The sequence below is a fragment of the Ovis aries genome, chromosome X, assembly GCF_016772045.2.
Source record: "Ovis aries strain OAR_USU_Benz2616 breed Rambouillet chromosome X, ARS-UI_Ramb_v3.0, whole genome shotgun sequence".
Classification (NCBI taxonomy): Eukaryota; Metazoa; Chordata; class Mammalia; order Artiodactyla; family Bovidae; genus Ovis; species Ovis aries.
The window spans coordinates 76467827-76492173 of NC_056080.1; the positions used below are offsets into that span (position 1 = coordinate 76467827).

The following is a 24347-nucleotide window of genomic DNA, read 5'->3' on the forward strand; positions in this document are numbered from 1 at the left end:
GCTGCCCCTGCTTTTCTCTGTCCATGCTTTATATAACTGCTCCTGTCCGTGAACCATACCAGCTCACTGTTTTCTAATGGCAAGTCGCTGAGGTCTTTTCATATGGTGGTTACCTCAGCTAACACTTCAACACAGTTATGGAGGGGCCCGTCCTCCTCCGGGATGGGTAGCAAAGTGGCAGGGTTCAGAAAACAAGGTGTTTGAAAGTGTATCCAGGGAGCATCCAGCAGCAGGGCCTGGTAATGGGTTAAGCGAGCATTAGAAATCCACTTACCAGGTGGCTGTTTGAGGATTCCCTCTATGGCATGAGGAGTGTAGACCAGGAGACGCTGTCCATAAGTCAGCTTGTCAGCATCATGGACAAGGAGAGCAGTGGCCACTATGATACGGAGACAGGGTGGCCATCCCGCAGCTACTGGATCCAGTCATTTAGAGAGATATGCCACAGGCCGTCTCCACGGTCCCCATTGCTTGGTCAGGACTCCCTTCCCTACTCCCTGCTTTTCATCCACAAACAGTTGAAATGGTTTAGTTGGGTCCGGAAGAGCAAGGGCTGGGGCTTCCAGTAATGCTTGTCGAAGTTCCTGAAATGCCCGCCTCATTGGCTCAGTCCAAGTCCAGTCTCTATTTTCTCTGCTTCCGTCATATAGAGGTCGGGCCTTTTCAGCAAACCCCATAATCCATAGCCTGCAGTACCCAACCATCCCTAAAAACTCCCTCACCTGCCGGGGAGTTGTTGGCTCGGGGATCCATAGAATAGTCTCTTTCATAGCCTGAGTCAACCATTTTTGTCCCTGTTTTATTTTATATCCCAAATAAATGACTTCCTGTCTAGCAATTTGGACCTTCTTCACACTTGCCCAGTACCCCAATGTCCCCAAAGTCTGGAGGAGATCGCCTATGGCCTTTAGGCATACCTCCTTAGTCGTAGCGGCCAGCATTAAGTCATCTACATACTGCAACAGAACGACTTCGGGGTGGCTGGTTCGATACTCACAGAGATCTTCACCTAGAGCCTCATTGAACAACGTCGGCGAGTTTTTTAACCCCTGTGGGAGGCGAGTCCAGGTCAGCTGCCCCACAGTTTGGCTGTCCTCGTCAGCCCATTCAAATGTGAAGATTTCCTGGCTCTGGGGTGCCAAAGGCAAGCTGAAAAAGGTATCTTTCAAGTCTAAAATTGTATACCAGACATAGTCTGGTGGCAAGCTGCTCAGGAGGGTGTATGGGTTAGGGACAGTGGGATGAATGTCACTCACCCATTTGTTGACTTCACGAAGATCTCGGACTGGTCTAAAGTCTGCTCCCCGGGCTTTTTCACAGGCAACAGGGGAGTATTCCATGGGGACTGGCACTTTTTGAGAATTCCTGCCTTTAGGAGGCGCTGGATGTGTGGCATAATTCCTTGCCGGGCCTCCTGGCTCATGGGATACTGTTTCACCCTCACAGGAATAGCATTTGCTTTTAATTCAACAACAATAGCGGGTCTTTGTTTAGCCAGTCCTATTCCCGCTATCTCTGCCCAGGCCAGAGGGTATTTCTGAATCCACTGTTGCATAGCAGGATCCACCGCTGCAGGGGGTTTTGATGAATATAGTCTGTATTCATCTCTCAGTGCCAGGGATAAAACATGAATTGGTTGTCCAAGCCTGTCTGTGACTGATATCCCCCCAGAGTCAAAGTGAATTTGCGCATTGACTTTGGCCAATAGGTCTCTTCCTAATAAAGGGGCCCGACATTCTGGGATCACCAAAAATGAGTGTGACACCCATTGGGCTCCCAAGTCCACTTTTCATTTAGTAGTCCAGTAATATCTCTTTGTCCCGGTGGCTCCCTGGACCAAGCTAGTCTTTTTGGACATCGGCCCAAATTTTTGGTTGAGAACTGAGTATTGGGCTCCTGTTTCCACCATGAAGCCGACCGGTTTCCCCTCCACATTAATAGTTACCCAGGACTTGGGGAGAGGTGCCGGGCCCTGACCCCCCTAATCACTATCTTCCCCTGCATATAACACGTGGGTCCCCGAGGAAGATTCTTCCTGTCTTACAGTATTTTTCTTCAGATCTCTCTTGGGGCACTCATTTTTCCAGTGTCCCTGCTCTTTGCAGTAAGTGCATTGGTCTCTCTTTAGGGCAGGTCTAGCTGGTTTTTCCTTTCCTCCTGACCGGGTGTCTTTAGTTCTCGGGGCTTCAGGCCCCTTTCTCGTCCCCACAAAAAGGATCTGAGCCAGCTCTTTCTGATTTCTCCAGTTTTCCTCGGCCCTATATTCCCTTTCCTCCCATCTAATCCATTCCTCATATTCTCTTTCTTCCCATCTAATCCATTCCTCCCTCTCCTCAGGGGTCTCTCTGTTATTAAACACTTTCTCAGCTGCCCTTACCAGATCCTGTATTGACAATTCCCCCAGCCCTTCTATCTTCTGTAACTTTCTCCTGATATCTGGAGCTGCCTGGTTCACGAAAGCTAACAGAACTGCTGCGCCTGGGGGTCCATGGGCGTATACTGCCTAAAGGCTTCCATTAACCTCTCTAAGAAGGCTGCCGGGCTCTTGTTTGGCTCCCGTCTTATCAGATTCACCTTATATAAATTTGTTGGTTTTTTGGCGGCTGCCTGGAGGCCAGCCATTAGAGTCTGATGAAAGATCCGAAGATGCTCCCTACCGTCCGGACACTCAAAGTCCCAGTTTGGCAGCATAGAAGGGAACCCTTCTTCCACTAGATGGGGCTGCATGGTCGGTCGCCCATCTGCTCTGGGAACGTGTTTCCATGCTTCCAACAGAATTCGCTCCCATTCCTCTGTGGTGAAAAGCACCTGTAACAGCTGCTGACAATCATCCCAAGTAGGATTATGAGTAAACAGGATAGTGTCTAAAAGATCAATAAGGCCTTGGGGCTTTTCAGAAAAAGAGGGATTTTGAGCTTTCCAGTTATATAAGTCGCTGGTTGAGAATGGCCAATATTGATAATTCTGTTCTCCGTCAGGATTTGCTGGCCGACCCGGACAGGAAGCGCTCGAACAGTAGACAAAGGGGCCTCTCAGCTCCTGTAGTCAGAAGAGTCCCCGCCCCCTCGGGTCCTTCCGCGAGTTCCCTGGGCTAGCCCCCCTTCCTGCTGTGGAGCCGAGGGTTCTGAGTTCCCTCTTTGTTCTCCAGACGACACCTGAGGTACCTGTGGGAGCAAGGGTGGTGGGATATACGGGGGAGGCGAGATTTCAGTGTCTAAATCAATCAGACTAGGGTATAGAGAAGATTCCTGGAGTATTGGTTTCTTCTGGCTCTCCTCTGCCTCCCGGTTTTCTTCCTTAGAGATCTCCATGACCAGGACCTGTGGAACAGAAGCACTGGGCGGGTTGTGAATAAAGGGTTTCAGCCAGATGGGATCTTCTACTAGATTTTCCCAGACCAGGATGTAAGGAGCTTGGTCCGGATGGCCCCAAGGGTCAGGAGCCATTATCTTTTCTTTAACAGCCTGGATGATCGGCAGCCCGAAAGTTCCCTCCGGCGGCCAGCCAACCTGAAATATCTGCCACTCAGATGAGCACAGGGTTTTTAGCTTGCTCTTCTTTACTAGCATTGATAGATTCTGAGCCTTGGACTTAAAATCAGAAAAATGGTCAGTCATTACAGATAGCGGTGTAGAATAACTTTGACCCATGACGGCAACACCCACAATACCCACAATAAACACACAAAAAGCAAGCATGGTGGCAGCACACAAAGACAAGTGACAGACAGTAGACAAACAAATATTGGCTGAAAACACTGAACTAGGTTTATCCCGGGTTGCTGTTGTCCTGTTCCCCAAAGTTACCTTACCGAAGGGTGTCCACTGCCCACCAGACTCAGGATCGGGAGAAACGTTTTCCCCCATTCCTTTACAGAACGGCTCACAGAACCAGCTGCCTTCCAGCTCGAATGCTGGGCCCCGGACTTATGCTGGCTGGGCGACTCTTTCGCCCCCTGACCTGATGCCGGCGTCCTAATATACTTCCTCCTAGTGAGCCTTCCCTTATGCCTGGAAAGTGTTGTTCTTCTCAGTCAGGGGATCCCGGACGAGCCCCCAAATGTTATGCCCAAGGTCCCAATGCCCAGAACTGAGAGAACAAGACATCCACAGCAATGCAAACGCAAAAAGGGAATTTATTGCTAGCTCGAGCCAGGACCCAAGTTTCATCCAATGCAATGGAGTGGAACAAGGGCCCTGAGCCCTGAATTACAGCAGTATTTATAAGGTTAAGACAAAGACAGGGAGTTGGCAGGGACAGATTGGTTGCAAGGGTTCCTTAGCATCTGCTAATTGGCTAGATTTTCACATGCACGGGCTTTCTCGGGGTGGGGGTGGGGGTTCATCCTTGTACTGATAAGCTTGAACCAAGCTACAGGGAGTATACTGATTGGTCGAGTCCTGGCGCTGGCAGAGGATGATCTCAGCTCCTCCTTGGCAATAACTCAGCCCCTCTGTAAAGGAGACTTAGGCCTACCTTGGCCCCCTGAAGCCTGTCATGGTGCCTGTTTGGTCCTAACAACCACTCCCTCTGATTTCATGTAACCACTGAATAAACTCTCATACTGCCAAAGAAATAAAATTTAATATTAAATGTCTTTGTTCCTAAAAGCCCTTCAGCCACCCACCACTATAATTTCTCATTGGCTAATATGCTTCTGTAGTCCACCTTCCATCACAATGAGAGGGTAACAGGCAGGAAGGCCAGGGGTCTCCAAACGGAGAAAATAGCCTGCAGGTGTCAGACATTTTTATTTCTCTTAAGCAGCAGGATGAAACACCCTAGCAATATTTTTTCCTTCTCTATACAAATTTAAAAGGAGGTTTCTCTTAAAATTCTGTGTTGCCACGACACCTGGTTTCACCTGAAGTTAACTATTCTCAAACCTAGAGATAACCAATGCCTTTTTCTTATGGAAATGTTTATCTTAAGCTATGCTAATGTACTATGCATTTACCCCAAACTATGTCTTCAAGTTGGTTCCGCCTTTTGGCTCAGAACCTACTTGACAAACCAGTATGTTATACTCAGATATTGTTCCTCCAGTCTATGTAAATGAAACTATTTGTATGGTGATCTACCCTTCTTCAAGATTCAAGTTAATCATTTTATGGCCCAAGATGAACCATTTGGTGCCAAGATTATCACAAAATGCATCTCATGGATGAGGGGCCTGGTGCCATTCTGAGTTTTAAGACATTCCTTTCTTTCAACAGACTGCTAGTGACTATATAACATCCAGCTGAAGACTAGCAAGGGGGTACTCTTTCTGCCCCCTTCTGATGCCTATTTCAGAAGCTTTCTCTATCTCCTTTATACTTTAATAAAACTTTATTACACAAAAGCTCTGAGTGATCAAGCCTCGTCTCTGGCCCCGGATTGAATTCTTCTCCTCCAGGGGCCAAGAATCCTGGCGTCGTGATTCAACAACAACCTTTCAACAATGTTATTTAATCTCTCTCTTCCTCTCCTTCCATGCTCTACTATATTTCCATTACTCCAAATTCTTGGTCATTTTGAGGGACTATTTAGCCAGATTTTTACTTTTCTCTGTCCATCTTTTCACCCCAAAGAACTTATCAATATATTTTGTTTAACAAAATGATTGAATATTAAAATGATTGAACTGAGATCAAATTTAGGTTTATTAGTTTCTCATTCCTATTCATGGAGTTTTTCCTTAAAATGAAAGTCAATATTTAATCATTTAAAACTGACTTTTAACTTTGTGCTTTAGAAAATGCAAAGGAAAGTGACAGTTGAAGAGGCCTGGCAGAAGTCCATTTTGTCAGCTTCTGGAGAACATCTTCCTGTAAATATAAGTTTTGAGAAATCTTCTGCAATGAGGGATACAGTTGGAATTCCTGGAGATAATCCTATGTTCCCCAGGGGCAATGGTAGACTTCCTAGGAATAATGTCATCATCCCCAAGGTTAATGTTGGGGTTCCCATGGGCCATGTTGGGGTTTCTATGGATAATGCTGGGATTCCCAAGAGCAAGTGTGAAGTCCTCATGGGTAATGTTGGGGCTTCCATGAATAAAACTAGGATCCCCATGGATAATTCTGGAGTTCCCAGGGACTCCAGGTGGTGTCCCTCTGGTTAATCTTGAAGTTCCTAGAGGAAATGGTGGCCTTCACAGGGGAAGTAATATTGGAATACCCATGGGTAATGTTGAAACTCTCAGGAATAATATTGAACTTCCAAGCATATTGTATCCTCTCCACTTATTGAACTCTCAAAGATACCTGAACACAATTATAAAAACTGACATCTTACAAAGCTGTCCTAATAGGTAAAAAAATATACCAAGACACTAAACATCAAAACAGAGCTGTGTCAAATCTTACAATCCAAAATAGCGAATGAAAAATCTTAATTAAGAATGTATAAATACACATCTGTGTCTCTTTTCCTGTCTTGCATACAGGGTCGTCATTGCCATCTTCCTAAATTCCATATATATGTGTTAGTATACTGTATTGGTGTTTTTCTGGACTCAGAGGGAGAGGGAGAGGGTGGGATGATTTGGGAGAATGACATTCTAACATGTATACTATCATGTGAATTGAATCGCCAGTCTATGTCTGACGCAGGATGCAGCATGCTTGGGGCTGGTGCATGGGGATGACCCAGAAAGATGTTATGGGGAGGGAGGTGGGAGGGGGGTTCATGTTTGGGAATGCATGTAAGAATTAAAGATTTTAAAATTTAAAAATAAAAAAAAATTAAAAAAAAATAAAAAAGAATGTATAAATAAATATATAAATACATTTATTATAGATGTCTTTTATTGGAATTTTTGGAATTAGACTAGAATCTACTTAGTAGTTTATTCTGAATGGTTATCCTCTATTAATCTGTGGAATAATATGATTAGAAGGGATGAATTGTGGAGGAGTAAAACACTTACTTCATCAAGCCTATATTTCTATTTATATAGTAGTAAAGAGATAGTGTCTATCCATCACCAAACAAAATAACCACTAACCTCTAAATAATATTGAATATCTCAGTCCTCCAAACTTTAGGCTTTCTTGAATATTTTTATGGGCAAATGAAAGTGATATCATAGTTATCAAGTTATCTGGATGAATCCAGCTTAATGTCCAAGAAGTTTATTAACTGAAAGTTAAGGAACCAGAAGACTTGGCAAAAGATTCCTGAATACAATGCATTTCTGATATGACCTATGAAGAAAAATCACTAACAAGAGTATTTAAACATACATATTTATTTCTGTGACACATATCTGGAAAAATTGTAAATATTTACTGGAAGCTTTAAAAATACAAGGAGACAAAACTATAGAACTGTAAATGTATATGTGGTTGTGATGTAAATAATATGGGTACAGGTAAAACAACACTAACAGCACCACAGGATACTTAAAATATTGCATGCTAAAACATGTCTTTTAAGGAAATTAACTTTGCTCATTCTTCCCAATTCCCAGTTTTGCAAAAAACAAACAAACAAACAAGACAGAAGTGAGAAACTAGTGAAATATTTTACTAAATTACTGAATAGGATGCCTTTCTCAGAAGAAAGAGGACCACTAAATGTTCCAGGTGATCAGTATAGTATTCAAATCATGCAACCATAGTTATCTATAAAATCTGATTTTCAAAAATGTTTATTTCCTAACTCTCTTTAGATAGATAAGTTATATAAGATAATGAAACTCACCTCATAAACTACATGGGTAAAATAATCTCATTACTTTATATTTATACATAATATAAATTTTGTCCAAAGGTTTACAGCATATCGGTCGCTACTCAATTTGTACATTTAAATTTTCAACTTTCCTAAATAATGATAGCTGTTGTTTTACAAAACCAAGGACAATTTAATTATAGGTACCACCTAACCCCTTATTGTGTGCCTTACCACAGTGTGTGTGTGTTAGTCGCTCAGTCATGTCCAACTCTTTGCAACACCATGGACTGTAGCCCACCAGGCTCCTCTCTCCATGGAATTCTCCAGGCAAGAATACTGGAGTTGTCATTTCCTTTTCCAGGGAAACTTCCCAACCCAGGGGTAGAATCCAGGTCTCCTGCATTGCAGCTGGATGCTTTGCCATCTGAACTAGTACAAGGGGTGATAATCTGTGATGTGAGGGAAAATTTTTCCCTACTCATAGGTTCCATTTGGCTTTCAAGGAAAGAGGTAAAGAGGCTGGCTAGCCTCCCTTTTTTTACTCTCTGCTGGTTTATTGTGGTTATTGAACCAAGACCTTGGCCTCACAAGGAAAAGTAGCAAGATTTATTTCTCCTACTCCTTACAACCCAGAAGCTGCAGTACTATTTCAGATTTGAGTAACTTGAATCTTGCATGGGGTAGCAAAACCACAGAAATAATGGAATATAGACTGCCATACTTCAGTTACTGCCAAACCCTGAGAAAACAAACAAACCAACAGTTCATCTCTTTAACTGAAAGTCTACTCTCTAAGCTCTCTTGTAACACTGACATTATGAAACAGAACTATTCCTTTGTGAGTGCAAAAGGAGTAAGGTGGAAACTGAAAAATGACTTACTAAGAACTAACATTTACCTAATAGCAAATGATAAGAAAGACAATAGAAAATCATTGCACTCAACTGTATATAGCACTGATATACAATTAGAGTTGGTCACTGAAACAAAGCAAAACACCATCACAGTACCATCAAGAACAACAACAAATATAACTTCTGTGTAAGTGTTCATGTAAGTGTTCATCATATTCATGATTCATATAATTTTGGGTGTTGTGGTCAATGGTTTAAAATTTAAATATAAAAAGTATATGTAAGAGTGGGCAGTCCTAAGATGGCAGAGGAATAGGAAGGGGAGACCATTTTCTCCCCCACAAATTCATCAAAAGAACATTTGAACACTGTGTAAATTCCACAAAACAACTTCTGAATGCTGGCGGACGATATCAGGCACCCAGAAAAGCAGCCCATTGTCTTCAAAAGGAGGAAGGAAAAAATATAAAAGATAAAAAGAGAGACAAAAGAGGTAAGGATGGAGCTCCAACCTGGGAAGAGAGTCAAAAGACAGAGAAGTTTCCAAACACCAGTAAACACTCTCACTGCTGAGTTGTGGTGAGCCTTGGAACCACAGAGAAAACCAGGAGGAACATAACCAGGAGGAAAAAATAAATAAATAATTAAACCTCACAGATTATGTGTCCAACAGTAACTCCCCCAGTGGAGAAGCAGCGCAGACGTCTGCATCCACCACTAGCAAGCAGAGGCTGGGCAGGGAGGCATGGGCTGCATTGCTTAGAGTAAGGACTGGGCCTGAATGCCCTGAGGGCAATTTGAGGGAACTAACTTGAGATAGCAAACCAGACTGTGGGATAGCTACCACACAAAAAGCCCTAACCTAAGACACCGCCAGGCCCACTCACAGAACAAAGGACTGACTAGAGCTACCTGAAAAGCCCTAACCTAAGACACCATCAGGCCCGCTCACAGAACAAAGGATTGAGCAGAGCTAGCTGGCTGCAGACCAGCCATCCCCTGCTGGTGACAGGCAGGCAAGGGCAGCCAGAGCAGGAAGGGGGCAATCACAGTCCCAGAGAGACACTATCTACCAAACTGCAAGCAGGCTTCATTGCTAACCAAGAACTCTTGGGATTCTGGACGGTCAACATCCACCTGAGAAGATGCACCAGTTGCACACCCAGAAAACCGAGTGGCAGGGGCGAGGGTGGTGATAAGTTGCAGCGACCGCGCTTGCCAAACACCTGGTCACCTGAGCTGCTTGGACCTGGGAAGGACACAAAACGCAGGCCCAACCGAGTATGTACCTCTGAGGACTACCCAAGTATCTGAACCTGAGCAGCTTAGATCTGGGAAGTGCATACAACCCAGGGCCAGCCTCGGACAGTTCTCAGTAGAGCAACCTAGAGCCTAAGCAGTGTAGACACGGAAAGCACACATGCCGTGAGCGGGGGCAAACCCAGTGTGGCCAAGACACTGCAAGCATATGCCAGCGTTATTTTTTTTTGCAGTGTTCCTCCCTCCCCCACAGCACCACTGAACAAGTGAGCCTTAAAAAAGTGTTCACCACCGCCCCCTTGTGTCAGAGAGGAAATTAGACACTGTGGAGACCAGCAACCAGAAGAAGCTAAACCAGAGGGAACCTCCTTGAAAATGACAGGTGCAATAGATCAAAACCCTCTATTTAGTACCGGCTACATAGGAAAGGGGCATCTAGATTCTGAGAAATATAAGCCGATTCAAGGAACAATCCAAAAATGAACTGACCCCACACTGCCCACAACAATACCAGAGAAAGTTCTAGATATATTTTTACTATTTTTACTGTCATTCTTTAATTTTTAATTTTTTTTATTTTTAAGTCCTCTATTATTCATTTAATTTTCTTTTTTATAACCTACTAATACTTTGCAAAAAGAGAGAGATACCCCATTTTTTAAAGCAAAGTTCATATATATATATATTTCATAATTTTAGTGACTTTTTTCTTTAATATTGTAGCTTTGAAAATCCAACCTCTACTATAGATTTTTAATATTTGCTTTTTTATATTTGTTGTCAATTTTGTACCTTTAAGGACCCAATCTTCAGTATGCATTTTTACTTGTGAGTGAGATTACTGGCTTGACTGCTCTCTCCCCCTTTGGACTCTTTTTCTCCACCAGGACGCCTCTATCTCCTCCTTCCCCCTTCTCTTCTTTACCCAACTCTGTGAATCTCTTTGAGTGTTCTGGGCTGTATGGAACACTTAGGGAACTGATTACTGGCAGGATCTGTCTCTCTCCTTTTGATTCCCCTCCTTTATTCTCCTGGCCACCTCTGTCTCCTTCCTCCCTCTTCTTTTCTCTGAATAACTCCATGAACATCTCTGAGAAGTCCAGACTGTGGAGTGCACATAAGGTAGTGATTACTGGCTAGCTTCCTCTCTCCTCTTTTGATTCCACCTCATTTCATTTGGATCACCTCTATCTCCCTCCTCCCTCTTCTATTCTCCATGTAACTCTGTGAACATCTCTGGGTGTCCCTCACTGTGGAGAAACTTTTCATCTTTAACCTAGATGTTTTATCAACAGTGCTGTATAGGTGGGGAAGTCTTGAGGCTACTGTAAAAATAAGACTGAAAACGAGAAGCAGGAGGCTTAAATCCAAATCCTGAGAACACCAGAGAACTCCTGACTCCAGGGAACACTAATCAACAGGAGCCCATCAAATGCCCACATACCTACACTGAAACCAAGCACCACCCAAGGGCCAACAAGTTCCAGAGCAAGACATACCATGCAAATTTCCCAGCTACACAAGACCACAGCCTTAAGCTTCAATATACAGGCTGTTCAAAGTCACTCCAAACCCTTTGACATCTCATAACTCATTACTGGACACTTCATTGAACTCCAGAAAGAAGAAATCCAGCTCCACCCACCAAAACACCGACACAAGATTCCCTAACCAGGAAACCTTGACAAGCCATCCATACAACCCCACCCACAGAGAGGAAACCCCACAATAAAGAGAACTCCACATACTGCCAGAATACAGAAAGGCCACTGCAAACACAGCAATATAAATAATGAAGAGACAAAGGAATAACCAGCAGGTAAAGGAACAGGATAAATGCCCACCAAACCAAAAAAAAAAAAAAAAAAGGACGAGATAGGATATCTACATGATAAAGAATTCCGAATAATGATAGTGAAAATGATCCAAAATCTTGAAAACAAAATGCAATCAAAAAAAAAGAAAATGCAATCACAGATAAATAGCCTGGAGATAAGGATGGAGAAGATGCAAGAAAGGTTTAACCAGGACTTAGAAGAAATAAAAAAGAGTCAATATATAATTAATAATGCAATAAATGAGATAAAAAACAGTGCCGACATTCACCACTACTATTCAACACAGTTTTGGAAGTTTTGGCCATAGCAATCAGAGCAGAAAAAGAAATAAAAAGAATCCAAATTGGAAAAGAATAAGTAAAACTCTCACTGTTTGCAGATGACATGATTCTCTAAATAGAAAACCCTAAAGACTCTACCAGAAAATTACTAGAACTGATCAATGAATAGAGTAAAGTTGCAGGATATAAAATCAACACACTGAAATCCCTTGCATTCCTATACACTAATAATGAGAAAATAGAGAAGTTAAGGAAACAATTCCATTCACCATTGCAAAGAAAAGAATAAATACTTAGGAACATATCTACATCAAGAAACAAAAGACCTACATATAGAAAACTATAAAACACTGGTGAAAGAAATCAAAGAGGACATTAATAGATGGAGAAATATACCATGTTCATGGATTGGAAGAATCAATATAGTGAAAATTAGTATACTACCCAAAGAAATCTATAAATTCAACACAATCCCAATCAAGCTACCAATGGTATTTTTCAGAGCTAGAACAAATAATTTCACAATTTGTATGGAAATACAAAAAAAGCAATCTTGAGAAAGAAGAATGGAACTGGAGGAATCAACCTGCCTGACTTCAGGCTCTACTACAAAGACACAGTCATCAAGACAGTATGGTACTGGCACAAAGACAGAAATATAGATCAATGGAACAAAATAGAAAGCCCAGAGATCAATCCACACACTTATGGACACCTTATCTTTGACAAAGGAGGCAAGAATATACAATGGAGAAAAGACAATCTCTTTAACAAGTGGTGCTGGGGAAACTGGTCAACCACTTGTAAAAGAATGAAACTAGAACACTTTCTAACACCATACACAAAAATAAACTCAAAATGGATTAAAGATCTAAATGTAAGACCAGAACCTATAAAACTCCTAGAGGAGAACATAGCCAAAACACTCTTGACATAAATCATAGCAGGATCCTCTATGACCCACCTCCCAGAACATTGGAAATAAAAGCAAAAATAAACAAATGGGACCTAATTAAAATTAAAAGCTTCTGAATAGCAAAGAAAACTATAAGCAAGGTGAAAAAACAGCCTCAGAATGGAAGAAAATGATAACAAATGAAGCAAGTGGCAAAGAATTAATCTCAAAAATATGCAAGCAACTGCTACAGCTCAATTCCAGGAAAAAAAAAAAAAAAAGGGCCAAAGAGCTAAACAGACATTTCTCCAAAGAAGACATACAAATGGCTGACAAACACATGAAAAGATGCTCAACATCACTCATCATCAGAGAAATGCAAATCAAAACCACAATGAGGTACCATTTCAAGCCAGTCAGAATGGCTGCGATCCAAAAGTTGACAAGCAATAAATGCTGGAGAGGGTGTGGAGAAAAGGCAATCCTCCTACACTTTTGCTGATAATGCAGAATAGTACAGCCACTATGGAGAACAGTGTGGAGATTCCTTGAAAAACTGGAAATAGAACTGCCATATGAACCAGTGATCCCACTACTGGGCATACACACTGAGGAAACCAGAAATGAAAGAGACACGAGTACCCTAATGTTCATGGCAGCACTGTTTATAATAGCCAGGGCATGGAAGCAACCTAGATGCCCATCTGGAGACAAATGGATAAGAAAGCTGTGGTACATATACACAATGGAGTATTACTCGGCCATTAAAAAAATACATTTGAATCCGTTCTAATGAAGTGGATGAAACTGGAGCCTATTATACAGAGTGAAGTAAGCCAGAAAGAAAAACACCAATACAGTATACTAACAAAATATATACAGAATTGAGAAAGATGGCAATGATAACCCTGTATGTGAGACAGTAATAGAGACACAGATGAATAATACAGTCTTTTGGACTTGGTGGAAGAGGACGAGGGTGGGATGATTTTGGAGAATGGTATTGAAACATGTATAATATCATATGTGAAATGAATCGCCAGTCCAGGTTTGATGCATGATACAGAATGCTCTGGGCTGGTGCACTGGGATGACCCAGAGGGATGATATGGAGAGGGAGGTGGGAGGGAGGTTCAGGATGGGGAACATGTGCACACCTGTGGCGAATTCATGCTGATGTATAGCAAAACCAATACAATATTGTGAAGTAATTAGCCTCCAGTTAAAATAAATTTATATGAAAAATAAAGATTGAATGAAACTAAAATAAAGCATCAAACAAATATATTCTAAGAAAATAATTATGAAATTTGTAAAGAAAGTTACTTATAGTATCACTTTTATTCTGCTAAATATTGTTAGTTCAAAACTGGGCAATGCAAATGTTTCAGTGATATGTTATTATCTATATTCAAAGATTGTACCATATCTTACGGTTACATATATCAAGGAAGATATCTAAAGTCAGTCAGTAATCATCAGAAATCAACAGAAATGATAGTAAGGAGTATACAATATATTGAATAAGAAAACTTTATCATAAATATAACACCAAATTAATCTGAGTTTTTCATGAAAAAAATTAGTTGCAATGCTAAATGCATAATGTTGAAAGAAGAAAATAAGCCATTTTTAACTCCCTCACTCTTACCAAACATAGACTAAATTTATATATATACTTCTATATTTTAATATATCCTCTAAAATAAGAAAATTATGCGCTAAAATTAATAATGGCACTAAGTTGGAGAAAATACATGAAAATTTTTCTGCATATTGTTCTGTACCAGAAAGAATAGTTGGTTAAAAGACAATAATATAGTTAGCTTAATTAGCCATATCATTTCCTTCCAAGGTGATAGAAAAGCATGAAGTGTTCTCAGTGTGAATAGATTAATTTTTCTAACTCTACAGATTTATATATCTCTTTGTTCATAAATCTTTGAAATGATCTATTATTAAAAGTTTTAATAGCTCTAATCTCCTTTTTACTAGATTAAGGTGAAGTCGCTCAGTCGTGGCCAACTCTTTGTGACCCCGTGGACTGTAAGCTACTAGGCTTCTCTGTCCATGGGATTCTCCAGGCAAGAATACTGGATTGGATTGCTATTTCCTGCTCCAGGGGATCTTCCCAACCCAGGGATCAAACCCGGGTCTCTCACATTGGAGGCAGACGCTTTAACCTCTGAGCCACGAGGGAAGCACAGATAGCACTAGATAGTAACAATAAATTTAAAAATCACAGAAAGTAAAATTGTTCATTTTTATATTGATTTGATCTTCTTCTGTTATTTAAATTTAAAATTTACCAAGACTGAGCCATAGTGTGTAGGACAATTACTACCATCCAACTAACAGGGCATTGTGACCATTTAGTGTAAAAAAAGAAAAAAAAGAAAAAGAACTGATAAATGAAATAACTTTAATCTTAAGAACAACCTAAGAACACTGAATTTTGACTAACAACTAAAAATTATTTTGAATACTAAACTGAGAACAAATTACGCCCATAATTAAAAAGTAAAATTGAGGATTTATACATGTAGTGAAACTTCACTTCAGAAAACCACAGTATCAGAGCAGTTATAATATTAAAATATATAACTATAAAAAAATCTAACCAAAAGTAAAATGAAGCAAGGGGAATTGCTTTTGATGATTAATATAACAGTAAATTAATGTAAGTGGTATCTCTATTTAAGGATAAAGCAAATACAGAAAATGTGCACTATCCATTCTAAAATCCATTAACTAGTAAGAAAATCTAATTAATTGCATGTTATAGTTCCATCTTTAAGTGTTCTAGAAATGAAAATTCAAAACATAGCAAAGTGCTTTAAATAGGTCATAGGGTGTAAAGTCATATGCCTTTTCCATAATTCAAGACTAGAGATCCTCACTAGTGAAAAGTGAAAGAATAAAGAACAGAAAAATAAAAATTAGAATAAAACTGTAGTTTTTAAAAATGATATTATTTTGAAGGTAATTCTGGTGTGGTTTTTTTTTTTGCTCTTCTGAAACCTATTTTCTTTTAATTAATTTATTTATTTTAATTGGAAGCTAATTACTTTACAATATTGTAGTGACACTGTTTCCCCATCTATTTCCCATGAAGTAATGGGACCAGATACCATGATCTTTGTTTTCTGAATGTTCAGCTTTAAGTCACCTTTTTCACTCTCCTCTTTTACTTTCATCCAGAGGCTTTTTAGCTCCTCTTCACTTTCTACCACAAGGGTGGTATCATCTGCGTATCTGAAGTTATTGATATTTCTCCCAGCAATTTTGATTCCAGCTTGTGCTTCTTTCAGTCCAGCGTTTCTCATCATGTACTTTGCATATAAGTTAAATAAGCAAGGTGACAATATACAGCCTTGACATAATCCTTTTCCTATTTGGAACCAGTCTGTCGTTCCATGTCCAGTTCTAACTGTTGCTTCCTGACCTGCATACAGATTTCTCAAGAGGCAAGTTAAGTGGTCTGGTATTCCCATCTCTTTCAGAATTTTCCATAGTTTATTGTGATCCACACAGTCAAAGGCTTTGGCATAGTCAATAAAGCAGAAATAGATGTTTTTCTGGAATTCTCTTGCTTTTCCATGATCCAGTGGATGTTGGCAATTTGATCTCTGGTTCCTCTGCCTTTTCTAAAACCAGCTAGAACATCAGGGAGTTCACGGTTCACGTATTGCTGAAGCCTGGCTTCGAGAATTTTGAGCATTATTTTACTAGCATGTGAGGTGAGTGCAATTGTGCGGTAGTTTGAGCATTGTTTTTCATTGCCTTTCTTTGGAATTGGAATGAAAACTGACCTTTTCCAGTCCTGTGGCCACTGCTGAGTTTTCCTAATTTGCTGGCATATTGAGTGCAGCACTTTCACAGCATCATCTTTCAGGATTTGAAACAGCTCAACTGGAATTTCATCACCTCCACTAGCTTTGTTCGCAGTGATGCTTTCTAAGGCCCACTTGACTTCACATTCCAAGATGTCTGGCTCTAAATTAGTGATCACGTCATCATGATTATCTGGGTCATGAAGATGATTTTGTACAGTTCTTCTGTATATTCTTGCCACCTCGTCTTAATATTTTCTGCTTCTGTTAGGTCTATACCATTTCTGTCCTTTACTGAGGCCATCTTTGCATGAAATGTTCCCTTGGTATCTCTAATTTTCTTGAAGAGATCTCTAGTCTGTCCCATTTTGTTGTTTTCTTCTATTTCTTTGTATTGATCGCAGAAGAAAGCTTTCTTATCTCTTCTTGCTATTCTTTGGAACTCTGCATTCAGATGCTTATATCTTTCCTTTTCTCCTTTGCTTTTCACCTTTCTTCTTTTCACAGCTATTTTTAAGGCCGCCCCAGACAGCCATTTTGCTTTTTTGCATTTTTTTTCCCATGGGGATGGTCCTGATCCCTGTCCCCTGTACAATGTTACGAACCTCATTCCACAGTTCATCAGGCACTCTACCGATCAGATCGAGTCCCTTAAATCTATTTCTCACTTCCACTGTATAATCATAAGGGATTTGATTTAGGTCATACCTGAATGGTCTAGCAGTTTTCCCATCTTTCTTCAATTTGAGTCTGAATTTGGTAATAAGGAGTTCATGATCTGAGCCACAGTCAGCTCCTGGTGTTGTTTTTGCTGACTGTATAGAGCTTCTCCATCTTTGGTTGCAAGGAATATAATCAGTCTGATTTCGGTGTTGACCCTCTGGTGATGTCCATGTGTGGAGTCCTCTCTTGTGTTGTTGGAAGAGGGTGTTTGCTATGACCAGTGAATTTTCTTGGCAAAACTCTGTTATGTTCTCTATTCTTATGCACATTTTTTTCAGGCTATATAGGTTTTATTTTTTTAGTATAAATTTATTTATTTTAATTGGAGGTTAATTACTTTACAGTATTGTATTGGTTTTGCCATACATCAACATGAATCCACCACAAGTATACATGTGTTCCCCATCCTGAATGTCCCTCACTCCTCCCTCCCCATACCATCTTTCTGGGTCTTCCCAGTGCACCAGCCTCAAGCATCCAGTATCATGCATCAAACCTGGACTGACTATTCATTTCATATGTGATATTATACGTTTCAACGCCATTCTCCCAAATCATCCCACCCTCGCCCTCTCTCACCGAGTCCAAAAGACTGTTCTATACATCTGTGTCTCTTTTGCTGTCTCGCATAGAGGGTTATCATTACCATCTTTCTAAGTTCCATATATATTTTGTTAGTATACTGTATTGGTGTTTTTCTTTCTGGCTTACTTCACTCTGTATAATAGGCTCCAGTTTCATCCACTTCATTAGAACTGAATCAAATGTATTCTTTTTAATGGCTGAGTAATAAATACTCCATTGTGTATATGTACCACAGCTTTCTTATCCATTCATCTGCTGATGGACATCTAGGTTGCTTCCATGTCCTGGCTATTATAAACAGTGCTGCCATGAACATTAGGGTACTCGTGTCTCTTTCAATTCTGGTTTCCTCCATGTGTATGTCCAGCAGTGGGATTGCTAGGTCTAAGGCAGTTATATTTCCAGTTTTTTAAGGAATCTCCACACTGTTCTCCAAAGTGGCTGTCCTAGTTTGCATTCCCACCAACAGTGTAAGAGGTTTGCCTGTCTCCATACCCTCTCCAGCATTTATTGCTTGTCGACTTTTGGATCGCAGCCATTCTGACTGGAGTGAAATGGTACCTCATTGTGGTTTTGATTTGCATTTCTCTAATAATGAGTGATGTTGAGCATCTTTTCATGTGTTTGTCAGCCATTTGTATGTCTTCTTTGGAGAAATGTCTATTTAGTTCTTTGACCCATTTTTTCATTGGGTCATTTATTTTTCTGGAATTGAGCTGCATGAGTTGTTTGTATATTTTTGAGATTAGTTGTTTGTCAGTTGCTTCATTTGCTATAATTTTCTCCCATTCTGAAGGCTGGCTTTACACCTTGCTTATAGTTTCCTTTGTTGTGCAGAAGCTTTTAATTTTAATTAGGTCCCATTTGTTTATTTTTGCTTTTATTTCCAATATTCTGGGAGGTGGGTCATAGAAGATCCTGCTATGATCTATGTCGGAGAGTGTTTTGCATATGTTCTTCTCCAGGAGTTTTATAGTTTCTGGACTTACGTTTAGATCTTTAATCTGTTTTGAGTTTATTGTTGTGTATAGTGTTAGAAAATGTTCTAGTTTCATTCTTTTACAAATCGTAGACCAGTTTTCCCAGCACCAGTTGTTAAAGAGATTGTCTTTTCTCCATTGTATATTCTTGCCTCCTTTGTAAAATATAAGGTGTCCATAGGTACATGGATTTATCTCTGGGCCTTCTATTTTGTTCCATTGATCTATATTTCTGTCTTTATGCCAGTACTATACTGTCTTGATGACTGTGGCTTTGTAGTAGAGCCTGAAGCCAGGCAGGTTGATTCCTCCAACTCCATTCTTCTTTCTCAAAATCGCTTTGGCTATTCGAGGATTTTTGTATTTCCATACAAATTGTGAAATTATTTGTTCTAGCTCTGTGAAAAATACCGTCGATAGCTTGATAGGGATTGCATTGAATCTATAAATTGCTTTGGGTAGTATACTCATTTTCACTATACTGATTCTTCTGATTCATGAACATGGTATATTTCTCCATCTATTAGTGTCCTGTTTGATTTCTTTCACCAGTGTTTTATAGTTTTCTATATATAGGTGTTTAGTTTCTTTAGGTAGATATATTCCTAAGTATTTTATTTTTTTCATTGCAGCAGTGAATGGAATTGTTCCACATATTATAATAAAATTAAGAGATCATCTTCAAAATAAAACTAAGTTAAAATGCAGTTACATTTAAAACTATAGCTAATATAATATTAAACAGTGTTAGAAATATCCACTGCTAATATTACTGATTTGTCCTTCAGAGCCCAAGAATTTTGAGGATATCAACTAATTTTTATAATTCCTCCAGAAATGCATCTAGTCAGTTGAAAATAAATACACATAAATTTGATAATTTTAAAGTTGCAGAATTATAATGGCCAAAGTTCATTCCTAAAACCTAACATTTCAGTACTGTACAATAAAAGTTAATGCTAATAAATGTAAAGTACTTGGAGGGATTCAAAAGTCTATGAAGAAGAAAAATTAAATAGCATATTGATTTGGAAATACCAACTTTTGTCAAAATTTGATAACACCTTTATGCATTGCACCTTCTCAAACCTTTAAATCCATCAAGCTCTCAAACCAAGTGATTAATTTGTTATGACTATGTCCAATATTTTCAAGCAAATAACTCCATATTTCTCTTTTACTTTGTTCATTACCAGTGATTAGAGAACAAACCTGTTTTAACTTGAGGAGAACAAAAAAAACAGCTTCAAGAAAATCAGTAAGAGCTGATGCAATGTTAGCATTTATCATGAATTAAAATTTTCCACCTTTTGAAAGTGAAGCATTTGACTTGGTTTTATTTTTAGAGAAAAGGAAGACAGTAAAGTACACTGATATTGTAAAATATGTTGCATTTTACATTGATATTATATTACATTTTTCAAAATGCAGATTGCCATTAATTGCTGGCCATTGTTGAATGCTGTCTCATTTATTAAGTATCTACTGTGACATTTTCAAACAGTGTACCATTCGAGGTTATATTTTAATATATTTGTGATATATGTTTCTTGACCTGTATCTTTAAATAAAGTGCGGTGTAGATTGATGTGATGCATTCTTTTATTCAGGGGTTGAATTTTCACAGCACTAGACTGTAGAACTGCTGGTGCTAAGTCTATAAGATTATCCTAAGCTTCCAAGGCTCTCAACAGGTATTTTATTTTATTTTTTTTTAATTTTTTTTTTTTAGTTTTTTATTTTTTAAATTTTACAATCTTTAATTCTTACATGCATTCCCAAACATGAACCCCCCTCCCACCTCCCTCCCCATAACATCTTTCTGGGTCATCCCCATGCACCAGCCCCAAGCATGCTGCATCCTGCGTCAGACATAGACTGGCGATTCAATTCACATGATAGTATACATGTTAGAATGTCATTCTCCCAAATCATCCCACCCTCTCCCTCTCCCTCTGAGTCCAAAAGTCCGTTATACACATCTGTGTCTCTTTCCCTGTCTTGCATACAGGGTCGTCATTGCCATCTTCCTAAATTCCATACATATAAAAATATGGAACGCTTCACGAATTTGCGTGTCATCCTTGCGCAGGGGCCATGCTAATCTTCTCTGTATCGTTCCAATTTTAGTATATGTGCTGCCGAAGCGAGCACTCAACAGGTATTTTAATATCTTGATGGTGGTGATTCAGTGGCTCAGTCATATCTGACTCTTGTGACTCCATGAACTGTACCCCACCAGGCTTCTCTGTCCATTGGATTTTCCAGGCAAGAATACTGGAGTGGGTCTCCATTTCATTCTCCATGGATTTTAATATGTTGCTAACAAAATTTAAATTAAGAATATTACAGAGAGGTTATGACTATTTAAAAACTAAACTACCAAATTGATCTTATTTCTGTTGCAAAATACACCAAACACTCATTAGGACTCTTTTCAAAAACAAACAAAATCAAAATTATTTTTACACCTGCTGGTGTAGCTGCTGCTCCCATTCCATGAACTTTTGTCCAAGAATAGCACCAATGTGGAAATTTTTATTTTTGGATCTTTCTTACTGAGCATGTATGTGTAGGTTTGTGTGTGCACATCCATATGTTAACGACCCAGGGACAAGGGCATCTGAAGAAGAATGTACACTATTATTAACACTTATGTTTAATCACTGGCAGTTTGAAAATACAACATAATTTTTCTTAATCAACCTAAAAGTATTATTTTATATTTTGTTAAAAAATAATCCCCCAAATAATTCCTTCCAATACAACTTCATCTACATTCATAACACAAACATTTGCCTTGGTAAGTTTGAAAACCAGGGAATAGATATACCAATGTTCACTTTTGTGTTCTAATCAATTATGAATAAAAATAGAAAGGGCACTTAACCTCAGACTTATACACTGACAATTGTGGTTGGTTCTGTGTTTCACATTTTATTTATACACAAAATCTCATCAAAAGTTTAATTTTTCTGTTTTCATAAAGTGAACTCTTCTCTCAAACACAAACTTTATTAGAAACCTTATAAACTAGAACACTAGTAATGTTTGATGCTACAGATATAGGAATTAACTAACTCCCTTCTTGTATCTTTAAAACTAAATTTCAACTCCTAGAAAAGATATTGCTTCTTTTAATTTTTTCAACTTTGTATTTGTACCATGTTGAAACTTAAACTCTTAAAATATAAGCTGTAAGTGTTCATTGCTTCTCTTCAAGTAAATTGTGATAATAAATGTAACTGACAATTTTTTCCTATCATATTTCTGCAAGATTACCATGTTAATATTTGTGTCTGATAAAACTTGTTTATGGGAAATATCACTTTGTTGTACTCATTAGGCATATATTTTCTGATACATTACAATGATGTGTAAGGTGCACTGCAAAAATGCTAAGAAATTTTTTTAGCAAATCAGTTTGCAAAAAATATATGTATTTGGCACAATAGTGAAAAGAACCTATTTGTTTCTGAATCCAAATTTGTCTTTTGTTTTATAAACTTCATTTGTAAATTTAAATTTCAATAAATGGTGTCATCCGCATTTAAATATTGTTTTATTTTTTAATTTCTTTTAGAAACACTTTACTTAGTGTTACAAACACGCCTAATTCCAGCATCCTTAATACAGGCAAATGATAAGAGTAACACTTTGAATGTCTGAAAGCTTAAGCAAACCCTCCCCCAACAAAAGTAGTCCAATCATTTAAAAAATTGTCAAGCAAGTTTGATGATACTACTCTAAACCTTGAGGAATTGATTGTTCAATCTAATTGTATGTGATCAACGCCTAATAACCTCAGGATTTCTAAGAAACATAATCTTCCTTCATATCCTAGGATTCTGTCATTCAGGAGTCTACAGCTACAACTGTGCTAAAAGCCTCTCTTCCCAGTTCAACAAACTTGAAATAAGCCTTTTGATACTCTCTGTATGTATATGTGCTGAATTCATCCTGTGGGAACTCCAAGAACTTCAGTGATTCCACTATGGTTAACGTATCTCTAGATGAGAACTATTTATCCCTTTCCATTAAATAGGTATTGAGCAAATATTGATATTTTAATGAAAATAAATATATATAATAATATATTTTAAACTTTATTCCAACTACTTTATGTTGATGAGACACAAAGTGATGATTAAGACCAAACCAAAATAGCTACTAAGTTCCAAATTAAATCTGATGGCTTTGGGTATCTTTCTGATTTAAAAAGCTAGATACTTTATATGGAATAAAATTATTACAACCAATGAATAAACGAACATCAGTGTCTTGATGTTTCCTTGAGAAGAGGAGAATTACTGCAGAAAACCTGAGAGAAATATGATTTATTCATTTTATTCAACATATGATTGAGCACCAACCATGGAGCATGTACTGTACCAGACAATAGTGGATATTGCTTCTGTTGTTTAGTTGCTAAGTCATGTCTGACTCTTTGAGACCCCATGGATTGCAGTACACCAGGCTTCCCTATCCTTCACTATCTTCTGGAGTTTGCTCAAACTCATGTCCATTGAGTTGATAATGTCATCCAACCAATTCATCCTCTATTGTCCGTTTCTCCTCCTGCCTTCAAACTTTCTTAGCATCAGACTTTTTTCCAATGAATTTGCTTTTGTTTCAAGTGGGCAAATTATTGGGGCTACAGCTTCAGCATCGGTCCTTCCAATGAATATTTTGAGTTGATTTGTTTTAGTATTGACTGGCTTGATATCCTTGCTGTTCAAGTAACTCTCAAGAGTCTTCTCCAACACCACAGTTCAAAAGCATCAGTTCTTCTGCACTCAGACTTCTTTATGGTTCAACTCTCACATCTATACATGACTACCGGAAAAACCATAGCTTTGACTATATAGACTTTTGTTGGCAACATAATGACTCTGCTTTTTAATATGCTGTCTATGTTTTTCATAGTTTTCCTTCCAAGGAGCAAGTATCTTTCTGTCACCATCTGCAGTGATTTTGGAGCCCAAGAGAATAAACTCTGCCACTGTTTCCACTTACACCGAAATCAGATTGATTATATTCTTTGCAGCCAAAGATGGAGAAGCTCTATACAGTCAACAAAAATAAGACCAGCAGATGACTGTGGCTCAAATCAAGAACTCCTTATTACCAAATTCAGACTTAAATTGAAGACAGTAGGGAAAACCGCTAGACCATTCAAGTATGACCTAAATTAAATCACTTAAGATTATACAGTGGAAGTGAGAAACATATTTAAGGGCCTAGATCTGAGAGATAGAGTGTCTGATGAGCTATGGAATGAGGTTCATGATATTGTACAGGAGACAGAGATCAAGACCATCCCCATGGGAAAGAAATGCAAAAAAGCAAAATGGCTGTCTGGGGAGACCGTACAAATAGCTGTGAAAAGAAGAACAGCGAAAAGCAAAGGAGAAAAGGAAAGACATAAGCATCTGA

The 24347-nt window shown here is 38.9% G+C and overlaps 1 non-coding gene across 1 annotated transcript; it reads right to left on the minus strand.

Moving 5' to 3' along the window:
• Nucleotides 1–20958: 20958 nt before the first annotated feature.
• On the minus strand, nt 20959–21065 carry LOC114111854 (U6 spliceosomal RNA). The gene has a single exon (XR_003587588.1). It is a non-coding gene; the product is annotated as a U6 spliceosomal RNA (small nuclear RNA).
• Nucleotides 21066–24347: the final 3282 nt, after the last annotated feature.